The sequence below is a fragment of the Dermacentor andersoni genome, chromosome 5 (assembly GCF_023375885.2).
Source record: "Dermacentor andersoni chromosome 5, qqDerAnde1_hic_scaffold, whole genome shotgun sequence".
In the NCBI taxonomy this organism is placed as follows: Eukaryota; Metazoa; Arthropoda; class Arachnida; order Ixodida; family Ixodidae; genus Dermacentor; species Dermacentor andersoni.
In genome coordinates, this window is record NC_092818.1 from 98,662,561 (window position 1) to 98,683,835 (window position 21,275).

At 45.3% G+C, this 21,275-nt stretch overlaps 1 protein-coding gene across 5 annotated transcripts in view; it reads left to right on the top strand.

Annotated features, from left to right (window-relative positions):
- LOC126530934 (uncharacterized) overlaps window positions 1-21,275 on the top strand; it is a 121,806-nt gene that overhangs the window by 77,756 nt on the left and 22,775 nt on the right. The window contains exon 2 of one of the 5 annotated variants that reach the window (XR_011894773.1): window positions 12,691-13,491. The exons of the other annotated variants lie outside the window; for them this stretch is intronic. The gene's annotated coding sequence lies outside the window, so the exon portion shown is untranslated. Of the gene's footprint in view, window positions 1-12,690; window positions 13,492-21,275 lie in introns of those variants that run through there. 5 annotated transcript variants of the gene reach the window in all.

Consider the following 21,275-nt stretch of genomic DNA (forward strand, 5'->3'; position numbering starts at 1 on the left):
CTTTGCGTTAATTGGTACTGTGTCTTTACGATGCGTCCACTGTGGATTAATGCGCATTCATTTAGAACATGAGCCTCTCTTCCTCACGTGTGCCGAATTCCTCGCACGCAAAAAAAAGAGGCGCATCGAAGCCTGCAGTTCATGAGAACGTCGATTTGGCTTCAGCTGATAATCACCAGGTTTGGGGGCGCCTCCTTTTCGCCATGGGACTGCTTGCTCGGCTACGTGCATTCGTCCCTAATATAATGTTCACGAAAATTTACAAGCGTCACTGCGATTAATTTTCTCTGTCATCTTCTGAAGACACACTGCTTCCATAGTGAGTAATCCCAATGCCAGCCCAAAGTGAGTGTGTCGAATCAAGGAAAGTTATTAATATAGCTAGTATTCTAAACCGCTATTCATTTCAAAGCTGTATAGATCTTCACTCGGTGCTGCATTGAACGGTGCTGCAGAATCGCCTTAATGAGGCTTTTAATCTTTATCCTGAAAAGCGAAGCAATACATATGCATATGACGGCTCATAAGAAACTCTAAAAAACAAAACTCTAAAAACACTAAAACTCTAAAAAAAAAAAACTAATGGGAGTGCGCATAATATTCATCGCTTTCGTTGATTTTCTTAAACTTCTTATGTTTGGACTACTTCATTCTTGAGCTAGTAATAATGTGGCAGTAGCTACAGAATCCCTAAGACCTATAGAATGCACAGCAGGTATAATATCGTCATATGTGGGGTGGATCATTTCGAAATTTCCGGGAATATTCAGAAGTCACCGGTGGCAGATAGCAAAATTGCTGTCCTTGGGGAATATTCGAAAAGACAGACATTACAAGAACGATAAGTCTAGACACATAACTGAATAAAGAAAAAATCGTTAATTAAGTTCTTACTTATTTACTGTGCCGTACATATTGCAATTACCGAACTGTAGCCGGTAACTTCGCAAGAAATATCTACATGAAATGAATCTCCAGGATCACACCAGTTTCGAGTTTTACCTTTCCAAAATGTATGACGAACTACAAGGGAATTCAGGTTACTTTTGGCTTCCATGCGTAAAAGAGATTGTTCCTTAAAAAGTAACCAGAACAACAGTACAATTTTACGGCTAGTTTGATGGCGCTTATCTGCAAACTGGTGCCATTCTCGAAATTTGTTCGAAGTGCCGGCTCACCGGCTACACTCCTAAAATTTCAATATTTACCGTAAAGTAAATAATTTGGACGCTAATTAGCGCATTTTTTAAAATTAGTGTAATATGTGTACCGATTGCTCGTGTAAGCAATGTTCGCCTCTCTGAATAATCCAGCTCAATGACTAGAAATACGTTATCTGCAACAAACGATTTTCAGGAATTCCGGAAATCCTAAAAATGGTCACACCGTATATTTAAATAAGTACGTCGCACTGCCCTGCTGCCACACGCCTGTCGTCACCATTCTTCTTACGACAAGCATCACACGTCGCCTTCGTCCTCAGGATATCGCTACGCAGACGCCTCTAACTGAGTATTCGCCTCATCTGGTGTTTGCCCTTCCGCACCTTATGAACGGTATACTACATAAATGTAAACATCGCACGAGATTGATCTTGCGATGGGGGGAGGGGGGGGGAAGTGCTGCACAATCATATGGTATGGTATCAAGAACTTTATTTAGGTCCTGAGGGATCAGTCTGGGACTGATGCGGGCCGCTCCCACGTCAGTACAGAGAGGCCGAGCCCCTCTGCCATCACACGGGCCCTCTGGACAGCCCTGAGTTGGTCCGCCAGCACTTCACTGTGCAGCATCCGCTGCCACCACTGTTCACCTCGAGAACCATCACCGGCCAACGCCAAGCAGCGCCACAGCATGTGTTGTAAATCGAGCAAACCCCCACACTTACTACAATAGACTGAAACCCCGCTGTCCGGATTAATTTTATTTATGATGACCGGATTAGGGTACGTTCGTGTCTGCAGAAGCCTTAATGTAACCGCCTGCGGCCTAATTAATTTAGGATGTGGCAGCGGGAATGCCCTGCGCCCTAAGCAATAGTGCTTGGTGATTTCGTTGTAGGTTAACAGTTGGTCCCTATACTCAGGAGCGGGAGATCCAGCCCCTTCAGGGAGTACACGGCACACTAATCCTCGTGCCTCCCTGTGCGCCACCTCGTTGAGGTTACGCGGGGCTCCCTCTACTGTCCCCATGTGCGCCGGGAACCAAGTAACTGTATACGAAGTGATATCCCTACTCTGTAGCAGTCTGTTAGCCGGTTTCGCAACAAGTCCTCTCGAGAAGGCTGTAATCGCAGATCGCGAGTCGCTAAACACCAAAACTCTTCTTGAATCAATTAGTGCTAGAGCAATAGCCACCTGTTCAGCAACCCCCGGATCTTTGGTATAAATGGAAGCAGCATTTCTAACGCTCCCTTTGCCATCTACCACCACCACCGAATAAGCATTTTTACCATTAATCCATGCGGCATCAACAAACGCAGACTGTTCCTCCTGATCCTTTGCCTCTCGCAACAAAGCCCTAGCTCTCGCGACCCGCCTCCCTACATTGCGCACGGGGTGCACATTCCGCGGAAACGGACCAACCATGATATTTGCCCTAAGGTTCACGTTCAACTCGTGTAGGGGCGCCCTATCGTGCGACACAGCCTCCGATTCTTCAACTGACTCTAAAATATACCTACCCGCTGGTGTACCTAGCAACCGCTCCCTCTGTGCGGTACGTTGAGCCTCAGCAATTTCATCTGAAGTATTATGCAAACCCAGTTGTAACAACATATCGTTTGACGTAGTCATAGGCAGACCAAGCGCAACCTTGATGGCTTTTCTGATTAATGCTTCCCCAATTTATTTTTCTCCCCCCTATTCCAATTTAGCATAGCTGCCACATACGAGAAATGACACATAATAAATGCGTGAACTAAGCGCATCGCACCTTCTTCTCCTAAACCCCTATGCCTATTAGAGATCCTTCTTATAAGTCTTATGGCCTCCTCCGTCTTCTTGGTAATACGCTGAATGGTTCTAATGTTCGATCCGTTTGCTTCAAGTACAAAACCCAGGACCCTGATTGCTTCAACTTTGGGTATCACCGACCCTTCCCTAGTATGAATTCTAATGCAAGGCTGAACTTCCGGTACCTAACCCCCGGCCTACGACCTAGCTTCTTAGATTTGAAGATCAACAACTCCGACTTTTTAGTGGAGCACTTGAGCCCCATGAGACCCAGATACTCCTCCGTAAGCGTTACCACCTTCTGCAGCCTAGCCTCAAGCTCTCCATCACTACCACCGACACTCCATATAGTAATGTCATCCGCGTAGATAGAATAGCCTATATCCTGGACAGTGTCCAGTCTATTAGCCAACTTTGACATCGCCAGATTGAATAACATAGGCGAGAGTACGGATCCCTGCGGAGTACCAACCATAACGCTTTTTCGCCAGCCTAAAACAGATCAGTCGTCGTCGTTGTTGTTGTTGTTAATAGGATGCTTTATTTTGTGCTGAATTAATCAACTGTGTTACATATATGTAATAATATCAGTTATAGATACTAAAGAATGAGGCTGCTGCATTGTAAGAAATGGAAATAAAATGTTAGTAATAATGAAAAAGATCTTTAGGATTTCAGTCCCCCTGTAGCAATGATGCACTCCTGCAACCCGTAAAGAATTTCCTTTCGGGATTTTAACATATAATGGAAGATATTTTTCCAAGCAACGCGAAACACCTACCTTACCGAATGTTAAGTGCTATTTTGCAGGATTGTTTAATAAAGTCACAAACAAATGTAGTCATGGCGACTGATGCCACGCAGAACCAAGAAAAATGTGGTATTGGTATATTCCGCCCCATTCTTGATTGATCATTTTCCGCGCGGCTTCCAGACTTCGTACCAACATTTCTTGCAGAAGTTTTAGCAGTAGTAAATTCGTAAATTAAGCCAGCAATAGATTATGTAAACATTGTTACTCAATTTGTACTTGCGTACTTCACTCACAGCACCTAATCAATCTCGGATTCCGCGACTGTTAAAATTCTTAGTACCTAAACACTTAACTAATATCCATTAAGTCTGGGTACCTGAGAATACAGACCTAGTTCTAAATGAAACGACTGATTCATTGCCGAAGGCGTTGCTAGCTGGCCCAACGATTCAAATTCTCCCTAGATCAGTTTTGATCATAGCTGCAAGATTTCGGAGGCAAATGATGACGCGACAATTCTCTGTGCCATCTACAACAAATTCCTCGGATTTTAAACGCTTATTGTACCCCTGCAAAAGCGCCATTTCCCAATCTAGAAACACTGAAGTAAAAATTAGTAAGTTACACTGTCGCACACCTTCCTTAAATTTTTATTTATGCTGCACTGGTCTCGCTCCATCACCGATTTGTCATGTGTGTAGGGAAGATAAAACCATAAACCATTTTTTTTTTATTTCTTGTCGATCATTTATTAGCTTAAGAAAACAAACCAAAGAAACACTGCTCCGCTTTCTTGGGGTGATTTAACTGTTCAAGATGAGCTTTCTTTCGATGCCTCTACACTTGGGCACAGCTTAGAGAAGTGTAGCGCTGCCATCAAAAATTTATTTTAGGATCAGTGAGATTTACACTCTGAAGACAAAAATTTTTAGCCTCTCTTTCTTTCACCAATATTGAACTTGACTTTTATTTACTGTATGGTCATGGTAGAATTGTCAGTTTGATAAAATCCTGCATGCTTTACAATCTCTATCTTTCGAATATACTTTTCATATTATATGATTTTGACTTATTTTACACTTCACTATAACCTACCCGATTCTTGGCCAATACCCCAGAGTAGGTACGTGCCAGTACATCACAAGCATCCACATCTACATCTACATCTACACGAGCGCTGGTGGCGCGCACTCACGAGGTCTGCCGCGAGCAAGTTCAGCGAGCCATCGTTCCGAATTGTGGATTCCGATGCCCTCGAAGAGAGAGGCCAGATGAGAAGGCACACCGTGGTTCCACGTCACGCCAAGGTTTTCATCGATCCCCGAGCGCCCGAGTGGATCGCCACGCGAGATAGAGCTGTGGAGCGTGGCTTTCAACGCACCAGACCTCGAGCACACCTTCAGGACCAACTCGCCCTTCTGCGAATGGGGCCTCGGGCAACAGGGCTACAGCCTACAAAGGAGCTCGCGGTGCAGTCCTGCCATGGCCAGTACTCTCAGTCGATTCCTACGGCTCTTCCAACGACGATTGCGCCTGTTCTCGAACACGGCGTGACGCCTTCCAAGATCTCGTCGTGCCGCAACATCGATCGAGAAGCGGCTTCGGACGAGCAGCTCGCGGCACTCACTGTCCCACCGCTGGTCGCGCAGCCAACGCTGTCAGATGACACGGCGCTGTCTTGGCGTGCCTTCTGGTAACGCGTCAGCGGTGTCTGCGTGCTGCGTGACCGGCCCGAGGCCGACTTCTGCTGCGGACGTCGTCTGGAAGGCGGGATGACGCAGCGGCCCTCTCTAGCCTCCGGCCCGTCATCTCAGTTCTGGCGGCAGGTGCACGTATAGCCGCCCTTTGACGCCACCGAATGGCGTTGCGGCAAGTCACGGAGGTGACTGCTATTCATAGGCGTGCCGCCATATCATTCATCAAATATTGCACACCCATCAAGGCGAAATAAACGCGCACCAGCGCACTGCGTTAAGTTGTCCGCTTCTTTAGTATGTGTTCAACGCAACATGTCTGCCTGTCCATTATTATTAAGCGCAAACCTCTCCTTCCGGCACATGTTAGTTGTTTTACCGCACAAAAGGCTGATGCAAGCGCACAGTTGACAGGTGGCTTGCTCTTGTAACGCCCTGCTGCTCATCGCCTGCTTTCAGGGCACCTCTTCGCCTTCTCGGCGTCCACTTTTATACGGGAATTCATAGTTTCTAAGCGGCTCACTAAGTAGTTCAAACACCTAAGCACAACAGGCCACTGGTAATTGTCAAAGAACGCCTGTGTCACTTTGACAGAATGGGCACACAACGTTGTTTTTCCTTAAATGCCTTGCTTACTTTGACTCCTCATTTTTCTGCTCTGTTCGTTGCTAAATTTTAATTTACGCCGCCTTCAAAGCACATAATTCTATTTCCCTCGACCGATTACACTAGTCACCTATTTGTTGGAACGTAACCGAACTTTTTCTTTCCTCAGGTAGGAACTTCAGGCTAGATTTAGACAATATTTTTACACTTCAGCCTTCTATCTTCCTTTCTTACCACTATTTTTTGCCTTGTACATCTTCCGAACTCATATTCATTCAATATTACATTACATGGTCAATGCCCTTCGCGGTTATATGCCATGTTTATTGACACCAGATAAGACTTCCTTGGGCAGTTGTCGTTGCTGTTGCCTCCCAGCATGGCTCGTACCCACGAGCGCGATTGGTTACACTGGATATATTCAAACGAACACCCAACAACATACTAAAAGAGTTAAAGCTGAACATTTAGTTGTCGCGGAGCGCCTTCAGCCTCCTCGTATTGTAGCACCTTTAGGACTTCCTCACTACATACCGGTATTGTTAGCTGAATTTCTGGCGGTTGCATTGACTCTATACCAAAAGTGAACTCATAAATCTCGGAAGCAGATATAATAACGGACTCTTTATCCGTATGTCCCGCTCTCACTTTAAATAGTGGCTCACATATGTACATTTCATCGTCTAATACCCTCTCAGTTAACACTAATTAGATTGGTATGGGTGCCTGGTCACAAAGGATTTGTTGTGAATGAATTAGCAGACAGCTTTGCGAGAGCGGCTCTTGGTGTTGTAATTCTCAGGCTCCTTCCTCTATCAGCTTTCATAACTGCTGCTAGGTTCAGGAGACGTGCAGTCATGCAAAACTCTTGGACTCTATTATAAACAAACTTAACTGGTTGCCGACACCTCCGATTTTCTTGGAGCAGAAACTTCTGCCATACTGGAAAAGGTGAAGTCCTGTTTCCCAAATTCTGATGTCGAATAGCTACATTAAACTATTATCTGCTTCGACGTGGTCTGGCGTCCTCCTCTTGGTGCTGTTACTGCGGTGAGGATGACCCAGTAGAACACATCTTCCTGTCATGTCGTTGTTTTTCATCATTAAGAAAACACTCTTTAGAAGGTCAATTTTATGGTGTTGGAATAAATATAACCATTCCCGATATTATATCTTTGGGAACCTTTTCTCTGGTGCCTTACCATAGGCATTTTGGTGCAGCTTTTGTGAGCTATATAATTCAATCAGGGAAATTTTCTTGCTATATTCCTCAATTTCCATTTGATATCACTCTTTCTAACTATAATTTTTTTTCAATGGTCTTTGTTTATAGACTCGACTACTTATTTCCTTAGCTCACCCGATTCATGGCCAATCGCCTATAGTGGATAGGAGCAACGTATTTGACAGGTAACAACCACAAGCTTATACGGCACACGGGGGCAGGTAACGCACGCTCATGAGGGCTGCCCCAAGCGTGTTCAGTAAGCCGTCGTTCTAAATGTTCAATCCCGAGGCCGAGGCCATCGAATAAGGTACGCCAGAGGAGAAGACGTGCAGTGCTGCTGTCTCACACATCGGTCTTCAGCGATCTGCGAGTGCCACAGTCGATCGCCACGCTAGGTGGAACAGCATCGGGATGTTTTCGAGGCACCACCACCCGAGGATGCCTCCGGAACCAGTTCGCCTTGATATCAACGTTTCCTCAAGAGACAAGACTACATCCTCCAATGGTGCTGACGGTGCCCTACTACTATGGCCAGTACCCCCATCCAGTTTCTGCACCTCTTCCAACGATGGTTGCGCCTGTTCTCGAACACAACGTGATGCCTTCTCTTCGTGACCTTCTCGACGTGCCGCGACAATATTGAGCGGGAACCGACTTCGAATGAGCAGCTGGTGGCACTCGCCATCATGACGCTGGGCCCAGGGCTACTGCTGTCAGGTGACATGGTGCCGTGCGGGCCTGCCTTCTGATGATGTGGCGGCATGTTTGCCGTGCAGCGCCATCGCTCCGAGGCGCTCTTCATCTACGGACGCCATCAGGAAAACAGGATCGTAAAGCAGCAAGATACTAGGTCCGGCAAGTCACCTTGATCCCAACAGCATACGCACACACCACCACCTTTTGATGCTGCCAACATTGTTGCGGAGAGTCACACAACTGACTTCAAATCAGAGGCGTAGAGGCATATCAACCGAGAACTATTGCTAAAAAGAGAAAGTGAAATAAACGCGCAGTAGCGCCATGCGTTAATTTATCCTGTTCTTTTACCATGTGTTCACTGTGGCTAATGTGTATTTCGAGCATGATCGTCTTGTTTTCAAGTGTGATGGATTTGTTCCGCGCACGACAGGAGCACCAAAGCCTGCAGTTCACGAGAACGTTGAACCTTGCCTGCAACTGATAATCGCCAGGCATGGGGGCGCCTCCTCTTCGCCATGGGACTGCTTGCTCTGCTACATCCATTCGTCGTTTACATACTGCTCACAAAAAATTATAAACATCGCAGTGATTTTGTCTGTCATCTTCTGAAGCCTCACGCGCCTGCTTCCAGAGTGAGTAGATCCAACCCAAGGTGTTTGCTTAAAGTCAAGGAGAATTGTGACCATAGGTAATATTCTAAAACATTATGCATTTCAAAGCTGTATAGAGCTTCGCTCTGTGCTGTGTTTAATGGTGCTGCGAAATTGCCTTATTCAGGTTTTTAAGCTTTATCCTGCAAAGCGAAGCAAAACATCTGCATATAATGACGGCTGGTAGGAAACTCTGAAAAAATGCAGATATCGCTTAATGGAAGAGCGGATAATATTCATCGCCTACGTTGATTTTCTTCAAATTCCTATGTCTGACTACGTCATTTTTGAGCCTCTAATGATACGGCAGTGGCTACAGAATGCCAAAGACGTATATAATACACCATGGGTATAATATTTATATATACGACATGATCAGTTTTAAGTTATCTGGATTTTTCAAAAATCACCAGTGGCAGATAGCGTAATTCTTGTCCTTGAGCTCCATTTTTCAAAGAGCCGGACATTACCAGCCGGAGAAATCTAAACACATAACTGACTAGTTAAGAAATAAGCACTAATTAACTTCCTCATTATTTTCTTTACTGCAGACATTCAAATTTGCGAATTGTAGCCACGCATAACTATGCGTACCCATAATTTCCCCCGCTTGTTGCAGTGAGTTGTGCCATTGCACTTGGAAGCGACCATTCTCACGACCAGCACCAAATTATTTCGCAGCGCTTTGCCCCCCCCCCCTATGATCTCCGCTGCCGGTACAGGGAACCTTAGTTTAGGTCCTTGCTTCTCTCTTGGTGGTGGTGCTTCTCTCTCTCGTGGTGGCCCGTGAATCTCCTTGCACGGGCCACCACGCATGACACAAACCTGCGCGCGCACGAGATGGCCGCCGTAACGTGGCGCCGTTCCAACGCGAAGAAAACCACGCAGTCAACGTGACAGGACCCCAGTAGCGAAGAAACGCAGTCGTCCCACGCCACCTCACGGACACCAGCGCTTCACACCAGCGCTTCACACCAGTGGACGCCCGTGCCTGAACACACGGCACCTTACGGGTTCCAATTCCCTCTAACCTTAACCCGCCTTCGAGATCTGCCCGCCCTTCTGCCAAAGTTCTATTATACACCAGGACTGCCCACTTCCAATGAAGCCCGCGGCGGACTGCTACAATGACCAATATTACTGTTTGGATTTCTGCGGCGTCTCAAATTAGCCTTATCCCTGTTCTTCCCCACGGTGCGATGCTCCAGAAGTTCTCTTTGTTCCACGACAAGCTCGACAGAGAAACTGTGTTCCAGACGTGCAGTTGCTGGCACCATTCCACTCCGCCTCGGCATCCGCAGGCACCGTCTCATGCAATTCAGGGTGCGTGCACTTAACCCAACAACCCATCTGCGTGCTGCGTGACCCGGATAAGTTGTTGTCCATTGGGGGACTCGTCATGGAGTGTCCGATAACGCAGCATGACTAGGCCTCTCCTGGACTCATCACGTCGACTGCTGGAGCGAAAGCGTCTACGCCCGGAATCTGTCGGCCACGAAAGTGTTGTGGCAAATGGTACAGTTGGCCACAAACATTGGACTCAACATTCAAGCAATGCTTCAAAGTATATATATATATATATATATATATATATATATATATACATGATAGAATTAAATAAACGCGCAATAGCGCTATTTTTTAGGTCGGTTGTCGTGATTACAGTCCATATAGTCGCGATGCACTGCGATCAAGTAGAAAACACATGGATTGTTTCACTTACTGGCCGCATGGCGCTTGACACCGGAAGCCCATAGGGGAAATTAAGAATGATAATGTTGAAAGAAGCTTCGGTACAGATTCGCCAAAATATTTCCCTTTTGAATAAGACAGTCACGTGAGATAAGTTACAGTTGAGCAGGACATGCCATACAGTACGACAACAGAGAGAGAGAAAAAAGAGAGAGATAACTTTATTTAGGAAAAATAGGGTTAAGGGGGCCGGAGGGTGGGTCCTCAGTCTAGGAATGCGGTGGCCACCGCCACGCACCGGGCCGGGTCGAGGAGGCTCATTTTAGTCTCCAGGTCAGTTCGGGCGAGGTTGGCTTCCCAAGGCTCCAAGGCTTCCGAAAGGAATTTTGTGCTAATTAGGGAGAATTTGAATTTCAGGGCCGTGATTTGCACTCCCATGTCACATGGGGCAAGGATGGCCTCCCCCCCTCCCCCCCATACCAGAGGCATTGATTGTCATATCTGGTTCGCCAAACGGCATGCCACCACCCCAAATGTGGATAGGTGTTTGTCTATTTTCGGTATATAAAAAGCAACCAACTTTCAGATGCGAATGTTTTTCTTTGTTTCTTCCTGTGTAATTCGTGAACGTGACACATCTGTTTATATTTTATGTCCTGTTTCTTCATACGCAAAATGATCCTCACGAATGAGCGTTATCGTGCGAAAGACGCGAACTCGTATGTATAATAGTAATAAATCTCCATTAGCGCAACACTGCAGTAAAATTGTTGGCGAACAGCAATTGAAAATTTTCTTTTCATGAAGCCATTTAGAAGGCTATGACTAAGCTCCCGCTAGATTTATACGACATTACTACACTGCATCCTTAGTTGGTTTGGTTTGGTATCTTCCATGAGTGGTTCATGTCTACTCAGGAGGATTGTCCAAGAACTAAATTATCGACCCATCTCTCTAACTAGCCTTCCATGCAGAATCATAGAACACGTCCTTAACTCCCTGGTCATGAATCGTTTGAACGCGAATCAATTTTTACATTCGGCACAGCATGGGTTCCGTAAGGGCTTCTCTACCGAAACGCAACTAGCTCTGTTTCTGCATGACTTACATGTAAACCTTGACTCTAATCAACAAACTGACGCTATTTTTCTGGACTATGAAGAGGCCTTTGACAAAGTTTCTCACCGCCACTTACTACTAAAGCTTTCTTCTTTGAACTTACACAGTGACGTACTCAAATGGCTCGAAGCATTCCTTACTGATCGCTACCAATTCGTTTCTGTTAATGACAATCATCCACTCTTCTCCCTGTAACTTCTGGAGCCCCTCAGGGATCAGTTCTCGGTCCTCTTCTTTCTTTAATTTATATCAATGGTTTACCCCAACACGTATCTTGTAAGGTACGAATTTTCGCCGATGACTGCGTGATTTACCATCAAGTTTCTAATGCTACTGACGAAAACACCTTACAACAAAGTCTTAACAACGTGCAGTCTTGGAGTGAAGATTGGCTGATGACACTTAATCCCAACAAATGTAGACATATATCTTTTACCCGCCGCCGTAACCCGTTCCTATCCTCTTATACAATAGTAAACGTTCCCTTAGAATCAGTAGAATCATTTAAGTACTTGGGCGTGACACTTTCTCGTGATCTCAGTTCAGGTGCGCACATCCAACATACTTTCATCAGCTAACCATGAGACGACACTAGCGTGACGCCCCGCAGAACGTAAAACTCCTAGCTTTCAAATCCCTTATCAGACCGAAAGTTGAATACGCGTCACCCATCTGAAATCCATATCAAGTCTATCTAGGTAACGAGCTCGAGTCCTTTCAAAAGCGCGTCGTCAGATACATCCATTCATCCTACTCATATGACGTAAGCCTATCATCCTTAAGAGCAAAATCTGATCTACAGCCCCTTGCACGTCGCCGCGCTACTGCCAGTCTTTGCCTCTTTCATAAGTTCTTTTACAGTTCTTTATTTCATGAGCGATATATCACACCACCCGCACGCATATCGCTACGAACTGCGCACCCATTACAAGTCTTACGCCCACGATCCCACAAAACTACTTTTTCCTCGTCTTTTTCTTTCCCGCACAGCATCAGATTGGAATGCCCTTCCTCACCACGTCGCTGCAATCACTTGCCCGACATCGTTTTTCGAAAATGTGTCTTTGTTGGCTAATCAGTAACCTGCTTTCTCACGCGTTATTCTTTTTGTTTTTATGCACTTGCGAAAATGTAGCTTTCTCGTACAAATTTTTCTGTATACCTGTGTTTATGTTTGCATTGTCAACTGTACCCACCCCTTATGTAATACCCCTAGCAAAGGGGTCTTTAAGGAAATAAAACTGAACTGAACTCAACTGAACTGTGCAGCGCCTTCATCCTCTTTTTATTGCAGTGCTCACGGCACACGAGAGCGGGTGGCGCGCACTCACGAGGACTGCTGCGAGCAAGTTCAGCGAGCCGTCGTTCCGAATTGTGGATTCCGAAGGCCTCGAAGAAAGACGCCAGAAGAGAAGGCACGCAGTGGTCCCACGTCACGACACCGTTCGCAGCAATCGCTCAGCGCCCGAGTGGATGGCCACGCGAGATCGAGCTGCGCCCAGTGGGTTTCACCGCACCAGATCTTCGGGACCAGCTCGCCCTTCTGCGAACGTGGTCTCGGGCTACAGGGCTACAGCCTCCGACGGAGCTCACGGTGCATTCCTGCTATGGCCTCTACTCCCAGTCAATTCCTACAGCTGTTCCAACGCCGATTGCGCCTGTTCTCGAACATGGCGTGACGCCTTCCAAGATCTCGGCGTGCCGCATCACCGATTCGGAAGTGACCTCGGACGAGCAGCTCGCGGCACTCACTATCCCACCGCTGGTCGCGCAGCCACCACTGTCAGCTGACATGGCGCTGCCTTGGCGTGCCTTCTGGTGACGCGTCAGTGGTGTCTGCGTGCTGCGCGACCGGTCCGAGGCTCTCTTCTGCTGCGGACGCCGTATGGAAGGCAGTATCGTACAGCAGCCCTCTCCCGCCTCCGGCCGGTCATCTCATCTCCGGCGGCAGATGTGTATATAGCTGCATTTTGATGCTGCCTAATGGTGTTGAGGCTAGTCACCCAGGATACTGTATTCATAGGCGTACCGCCAAATCATTCATGAACGATACGACACCCATCAGGGGGAAATAAACGTGCACCAGCGCTGTTCATTAAGTTGTCCACTTCTTTAGCATGTGTTCAACGCAACATGACTGCCTGTCCAGTGCATTTAAGTGATACCTCTCCTTCCCGCACATGTTTGCTTTACCGCACAAAAGGCTGATGGAATCATGCAGTTTGCAAGGGACTTGCCCTTGCACCGCCCTGTGGTTATTCGCTTGCTTAGACGACAGCTCTTCGCCCTTCGCGGCGCCTTCTTTTATACGTGAATTCGTATATTGTATTTAGTTTATTTATTTATGCAATACCCACAGCACCTTTCCAGGCATTACAGTGGGGGGAAATACTTAACATCAAGCGCACTCGTGCAATATGACTTAGAGATGAACAACACAGTACGCATAGTAAGCATAATGGTCAAAGAATTGTAGACACTATTCGCATGCAGAGAGAAAAACGTAACTAAAGTGGCATCAGTCCAACTAGGCATAAAATGCATCATTCGATATTACTACGTCCACTGACGATGGTAGTCTATTCCACTGTCGTATGTTCTAGGAAGTATTCATGAGCCATTCCACTCTGTGAAGGTGGTTGACGAGCGAAGCTGTTTAGCACACGACACGGAGGTGACACATATTTTTGAATAAAGGTACGAACTCATTTATTCTCTTCATGGGTTGTCATCGAGACGAAAGGTACGCACACTCATTTATGGTCTTCATCGGTGGCCACTATTTTACTCGGTACGGCAATCGCATTATTTGATAATGTAAAATCGATACACGTACGCCGCTGGGTGGTCTATTGGGCCGTATTGGTGTGGTATCACAAGGGATATATATGTCTGCGACACTGAACGCGTAAACCGCTCCCTTTTCGGTACCGACACATGCACATTGAAATCACCAACAACGACAACCGGGGTAGTGTCATCGCAGCTAATTCACGCAGAGTGAGTAGCCATGAGCCTTACGGGACTATGAGTCCTTGTATTTTTTGCTTGTTTGCGGGGGTATGAGCCATTGATGATGACAGTTTTTGACACGCTTTTCTGTATGCCGTATCGTTGACTAGAAAATTTAAGCACTGATCGCTTCACTTTGCTGAGTGCTTGTAGTCTCTGCCTTACGGGCCTATGAGCCATTGCACTTTTTGCTTGCTTACGGGAGTATGAATGCTTACGGGGATATGAGCCATTGATGACGATAGTTTTTGTTCACGGAGAACAAAAATTCACGAAACCTTAGGCATATACAGCTTCGCTGTAGAAAGACATCGTGACTAGTTCTGTGTGGCAAAAAATTCTCATACTTTATGGGCGTGGTCGCCTAGAGCTGATGCATAAAAAGGTTCAAGTATGTACTGTTGCCTGTCAATACCAATTGTTCTGTGAAAGGAACAATCAAAAATTTTAAACGAAGTTCTTTCGTACAATTTTCAAGAAACTCTCATTGTAAATTATTCTCTGCCTGTGTAGCGCTAACGGTAAAACTATGTTTTCCAGTAACAAATCTTGCAGCTAAATTTTGTACTCTTTCAAGGCATTCCTTGTCACGAACCATCGGTGGGTCCCATACCTAGCATGCATATTCTAACACAGATGACGAACATTCTTGAACAGTAACTCTTTAGTAGCCATACTTAAATATTTAACGTTGCGCCGTAGAAACCCTAATGACTTGCATGCGCTCGCTATTACATGATCAACGCTGCTGCTCAGCAACTGTCTCAAACACTTAAACACAAGAGGCTGCTGGCAATTATGTTAAAGACCACCTGTGCCACCATGGCACGCGGGACAAACAACGTTGTTTTTGCTTAACTGCATTGCTTACTTTGAGTCCTCTTTTTCTGCTCTATTCCATTCGTTCCTAAATATTAATTTACACCGCCAGCAAACGCACATAATTCTAATTCACTCGCCTGATAATAGCAGTCACCTATCTGGTGGAACGCAACTGAACTTTTTAATCGCCTGAGATAGGAACTTCGTGCTAGTTTTAGACAATATTATTTCTCTGCCACCTTCTATGTTTTGTTCCTTTCTTACCATTATTTTTTGTATTTACATGTAGCCAACTCATATTCATTAAGTTTTACAATACATGGTCAACGCCCCTTGCGGTTATATGCCATGATTTATGACATCAGTAAAGCTTGCTTGCTTGCTCCTCAAGTGTGGCGCTCACCCACTACGGGGGATTGGCCAAGAAGTCGGCGGTTAAACGCTAAAGAGAAATGGAGAGAGGAAAACCTATAACGGAAAGGTGAATCAGCGTGAAGTATAACGTTCATGTTAATTAAGAAGTAGATTTACGTGGCTGGCATAAAAATACAAAAAAAATATTTCTAATTGTATATAAGCAGCAAATTTCGTGTTCTTTTTTGGTTGTTATTAGGATACTTTCGAACACAAAATCAGCGAGTTAATGATCTATCCAATTACTGATTTCGAGAATTAATGTTGTATCCTTCTTGTGCCACAGAGATACTCGCTAATGGCCACGCTGATGTTCCTGTGGCTAAAGCCCAATAAAGAAGCGCCGAAGGAGACTATATTATGAGTAGTTAAATACCCATTTTCAATACGAAAATTCTGATTTCTTCCTCTGATTTCTAGATCAATGGCATGCTATTAGAAAGTGATCAATGTTTTCGAGTTCCTGACAACTAAGACACAGTGGGGACGGTGCCAGAGCAGACCTGCATACGTAAAAGAAAGGGTCTCACAGAGTGCCTTCATTCTTTTCTTACTGTAGCACCTTAGGACTTCCTCACTGCATATATAACGGTATTTTTAGCTCAGTTTCTGGCGGTCGCATTGGCCCTATACGAAAAGCGAACTCATCAATCTCGGAAGTGAATATAGCAACGGACTCTTTCTACTTATGTTCCGCTGCTACTGCCAATAGTGGCACGCATATTTCACGCACATTTCATTGTCTAATGCTCTCACGCTCAACACAAATTAGATTGATGTGGGTGCTTGGTAACAAAGGATTAGTTGTAAATGAATTAGCACAGCTAAGCGAGCTTGGCGAGAGTGGCCCTAAGTTGTGTAATTCTCCCGATACTTCCTGTATCAGCATTCATAACTGCTGCTTGGTTCAGGAGACGGGCAGTCATGCAAACCTCTTGTAATCTATCATTAACAAATTTAACTGATTACGGACACCTCCTACTTCCTTGGAGCAGAAACTTCTGCCGTACTAGAAAATGCGAAGTCCTCTTTCCCAAATTCCGATGGGAAAAGCATGCATTAAACTATTATCGCCTTCGATCTGATCTGCCGTCCTCCTCCTTGTGCGCATACTGCGGTGAGGATGACACAGTAGAACACTTCTACTTGTCATGTCTCTATTTTTCATCATTAAGAAAACAGACTTTAGAGGCACAATTTCCTCCGGCGGGATTAAATCTAATTATATTCGTTATTCTATCTTTGGGAGCCTCTTCTCTGAAATGTATCATAGGTATGTTGGTGAACCTTTTGCGAGGTATATAATTGAATCAGGAAGATTTTTTTGCTAAATTTGTAAATATCTATGTGACGTCATTTTTTCCATCTCTTAAAAATTTCTCGATAATCCTTGTCTGTAGATTCGACAACTTATTTTCTTAGCTCACCCGATTCATATCCAATCCCCCGCAGTGGATAGAAGCCCCATACTTGGCAAGTAACAGCAACAACAACAACAACAACAACAACAACCACAGCAACAAACCTCTATGGCACACAAGAGCATCTGGCACATGCTCATAAGGGCTGCCTCAGGCGGCCTCAATGAGCCGTCGCTCTAAATCGTTGGCCCCGAGGCCATCGAAAAATGTACGACAGAGGAGCAGACGCGCAGTGCTGCTGCCTCACACATTGGTCTTCGGCGATCTGCTAGTGCCCGAGTCGATGGCCACGCTAGGTGGAACTGCGTCGAGCCATTTTCTAGTCATCGCAACCAGAGCAAGCCTTCGGAACCAGCTCACCCTACAACTAACGTTTCCTCAAGAGGCAAGACAACATCCTCCAAGGCTGCTGACGGTCCACTGCTGGCATGACCAGTACTCCCACTCGTTTCCCATTGCTCTTCCAACGATGGTTGCGGCCTGTTGTCGAACACAGCGGTATGCCTTCGATGTTCTCGGCATGCCGCGACAAGATCGAGCGGGAACCGACCTCGAACGAGCAGCTGGCGGCGCTCGCCATCATGCCGAAGGGCCCACAGCTACTGCTGTCAGGTCACACCGTGCCGTCCGGGCCTGCCTTCTGATGACGTGGCGGCATGTCTGCGTGCTGCGTGACCGCTCCGGGACGCTCTTCCGCCACGGACGTCATCTAGAACCCGGGATCGTGCCGCAGCAGCCTCCCGGCTCCGCCGCTGGGTCTCAATCCCGGCAGCAGATGCAGATACTGCCGCATTTTCACGCAGCCAACGCTGTCGTGGGATGTTACGCAAGTAACTGCAAATACTAGGCGTACCGCCATATCGTCCCTGAACTATTGCTCAACCGAGAAGGTGAAATACACGCGCACTAGTGCTTTGCGTTAATTGGTCTTGTGTCCTTACGATGCGTTCACTGTGGCTTAATGTGCATTCATTTCGAAAACGAGCCTCTTTTTTTCACGTGTGCCGAATTTCTTGCACGCAAAAAAAAGGCGCACCAAAGCCTAGAGTTCACGACAACGTAGAGCTTTGGCTTCAGCTGATAATCACCAGGCTTGGGAGCGCCTCCTTTTCTTCATGGGACTGCTTGCTCTGCTACGTGCATTCGTCACTTATATGATGTTCACGAAAAATTACCACCATCACTGCGATTAATTTTGTCTCGTCATCTGAAGCCGCACTGCTTCCATATTGAGTGAATCCAATGCCAGCCCAAAGTGAGCGCGTCAAATGAAGGAGAGTCGTGACTATAGCTAATATTCTAAAGCACAATTCGTTTCAAAGCTGTGTAGATTTTCGATCTGTGCTGTGTTGAACGGTGTTGCGGAATCGAATTATCGAGCCTTTATGCTGCAAAGCGAAGCAATACATGTGCATATAATGACGGCTCATGGGAAACTCTAATATACACAGACCTCTTAATTGGAGAGCGCATAATATTGATCGCCTTCGTTGATTTTCTTAAAATTCTTATGTTTGGGCTATTATATTCTTGAGCCAGTGATAATGTGGGAGGAGCTACAGAATCCCTAAAACGTATAGAATGCACAACAGCAGTAATATCCTCATATGAGGAGTGGGTCATTCTTAAGTTTTCGGGAATTTTTAAATATCGCCTGAGGCAAATAGTAATATTGCTGCCCTTGAGCAATATTCGAAAAGACGGACATGACCAGAACGAGAAATCTGAACACATAATTGACTATTTGACAAAAATTCACAAATTAATTTCTTAATTATTTACCGTACCGTACATATTGCAATTACCGAACTGTAGCCGGTCACTTCGCAAGAAATATCCACTTGAAATCAATCTCCAGGATGACACCAGTTTCGAGGTATAACTTTCCAAATTGTGCGACGAACTACACGGGCATTCGAGTTACTTTTTGGCTTCAGTGCGTAAAAGAGATTGTTCTTTAAAAAGTAAGTGGAACAACAGTACATTTTTACGCCTAGTTTGATGGCGCTTATCTGCAAACTGGTGTCACTCTGGAAATTCATTTTAAGCGCAAGCTCACCAGCTACACTTCGAAAATTCCAATATTAACCGCAATGTAATTCATTACTAAGCTAATTAGCGCGTTTTCTTTAAATTAGTGCAATATGTGTTCCGATTTCTCGTGTAAGTAATGTTCACCGCTCTGAATAATCCAGCTCAATCACTAGAATTACGTTGTCTACAACAAGCAAGTTTCAGAAATTCTGGAAGTCATAAAAATGGTCACACCGTATATTTAAATAAGTATGTCGCACTGCCCTGCTGCCACACACCTGTCGTCACCATTCTTCTTACGACAAGCATCACACGTCGCCTTCCTCTTCACGATATCACTACGCAGACGCCTCTAACTGAGTATTCGCCTCATCTGGTGTTTGCCCTTCCGCACCTTATGAACGGTATACTGCATAAATGTAAACATCGCACGAGGTTGATCTTGTGACGAGTGCTACACAACCATAACCATAACGCTTCTTCGCCGGCCTAAACAAATCAGTCATCGTCGTTGTCGCCGTCATTGTCGTCGTCGTTGTTGTTGTTGTTCTTCTTCTTCCTTTTGTTAATAGAACGTCTTATTTTGGGCTAAATTAATCGTCTGTATTAGTCATAAGTATAATATCAATTATATATACTAAAGAATGAAACAGCTGCAGTGTAAGAAATGGAAATAAAAAGTTAGTAAGGATGAAAAAGATCTTTAGGATTTCAGTCCCCCTATATCAATGATGCACTCCTGCAACCCGTGACAAATTTCTTTTCGGGATTTCAGCATATAATTGAAGATATTTTTCCAAGCAAGGCAAAACACCTACCTTACCGAATCTTAAGTGCTATTTTACAGGATTATTTCATAAAGTCACAAACAAATATAATCATGGCGACTGATGCCACGCAGAACCAAGAAAAATGTGGTATTGGTGCAATCAGCCCTATTCTTGATTGATCCTTTTCCCCGCGGCTTCCAGACTTTCTACCAATATTTCTTGCAGAAGCTTTAGCAGTAGTACTGACCATTCGTAAATTAAGCCAACAATAGATTATGTAGACATTGTCGCTGATTGTTTTTCCATGTGTACTTCCCTCACAGCACCTAATTAATCTAATAATGCGAGTGTTTCAATTCTTAGTACCTCAACACTTAACTAATATCCATTTAGACTGGGTACCTCCGCATATAGACCTAGTTCTAAATAAAACGACTGATTCATTGGCAAAGGCGTCGCTAGCTGGCCCAGCCATTCCAATTTTCCCTAGATCAGCCTTGATCATAGCTGGAAGATTTCGGAGGCAAATGTTGATGCGAGAATTCTCCGTGCCATCTATAACAAATTCCTCCGATTTTAAACGCTTATTGTGCCCCTGGAAAAGCACCCTTTGCCAATCTAGAAAAATTGAAACAACTCTTAGTAGGCTTCACTGCAGAATACCTGCTTTAAATATTTCTTTATACAGGGCTGGGCTCGCTCTCTCACCGATTTGTCATGTGCTTAGGGAAAATGAAAGCATAGAACTCTTTTTTTTTTTCATTTCTTGTCGACGATTTATTAGCTTAAGAAAACGAACAAGAGAAACACCATTCCAGCTTCTTGGATTACATTTCACTGTTCAAGATGTGCTTTCTTTCGATGCCTCTACACTTGGGCATAGCGGCTGGAAGGTTAACGTTGCCATCCAAAATTTTCTTTTGGAATCAGTGAGATCTAGATGGACACTAAAAGCTAATACATAGTCGACGTGGACTGTTTAAATACCATTCCAGAAACCTCGCAACGTTTTTTTTTTCGTGCCTCGAAAAGACTTAGTTTACGAGAAAATAGCATCTGAAGTGTCCGGATACCTATTTCAGATCTCAAATCTCCAGCCACCCAACCGTGGGAGTGGTGACTTTGCATACGCGATCACCGCCCTTTGCTGCCGTCGGTGAGTAAAACGGTGCCCGACAGACGGTTGTACAAAGCCAACATAGCTAAAGTCACAGTGGTGGATTCGCCGCTCCAGCTGCTTTTTAGCCAAGTGGCGTAGACCGTTCGGGCATCCCGAGACTTCACATGGAAGTTTAATTTTCTGGTGCTTGCAGTTTGAGCGAGTTTCACGACACAGCAAAACCTGCGCAGCACTACGCAACAACGAAACTACTGAAGCGAGAAAGCGTGAGTGGTGTAGAATTAAG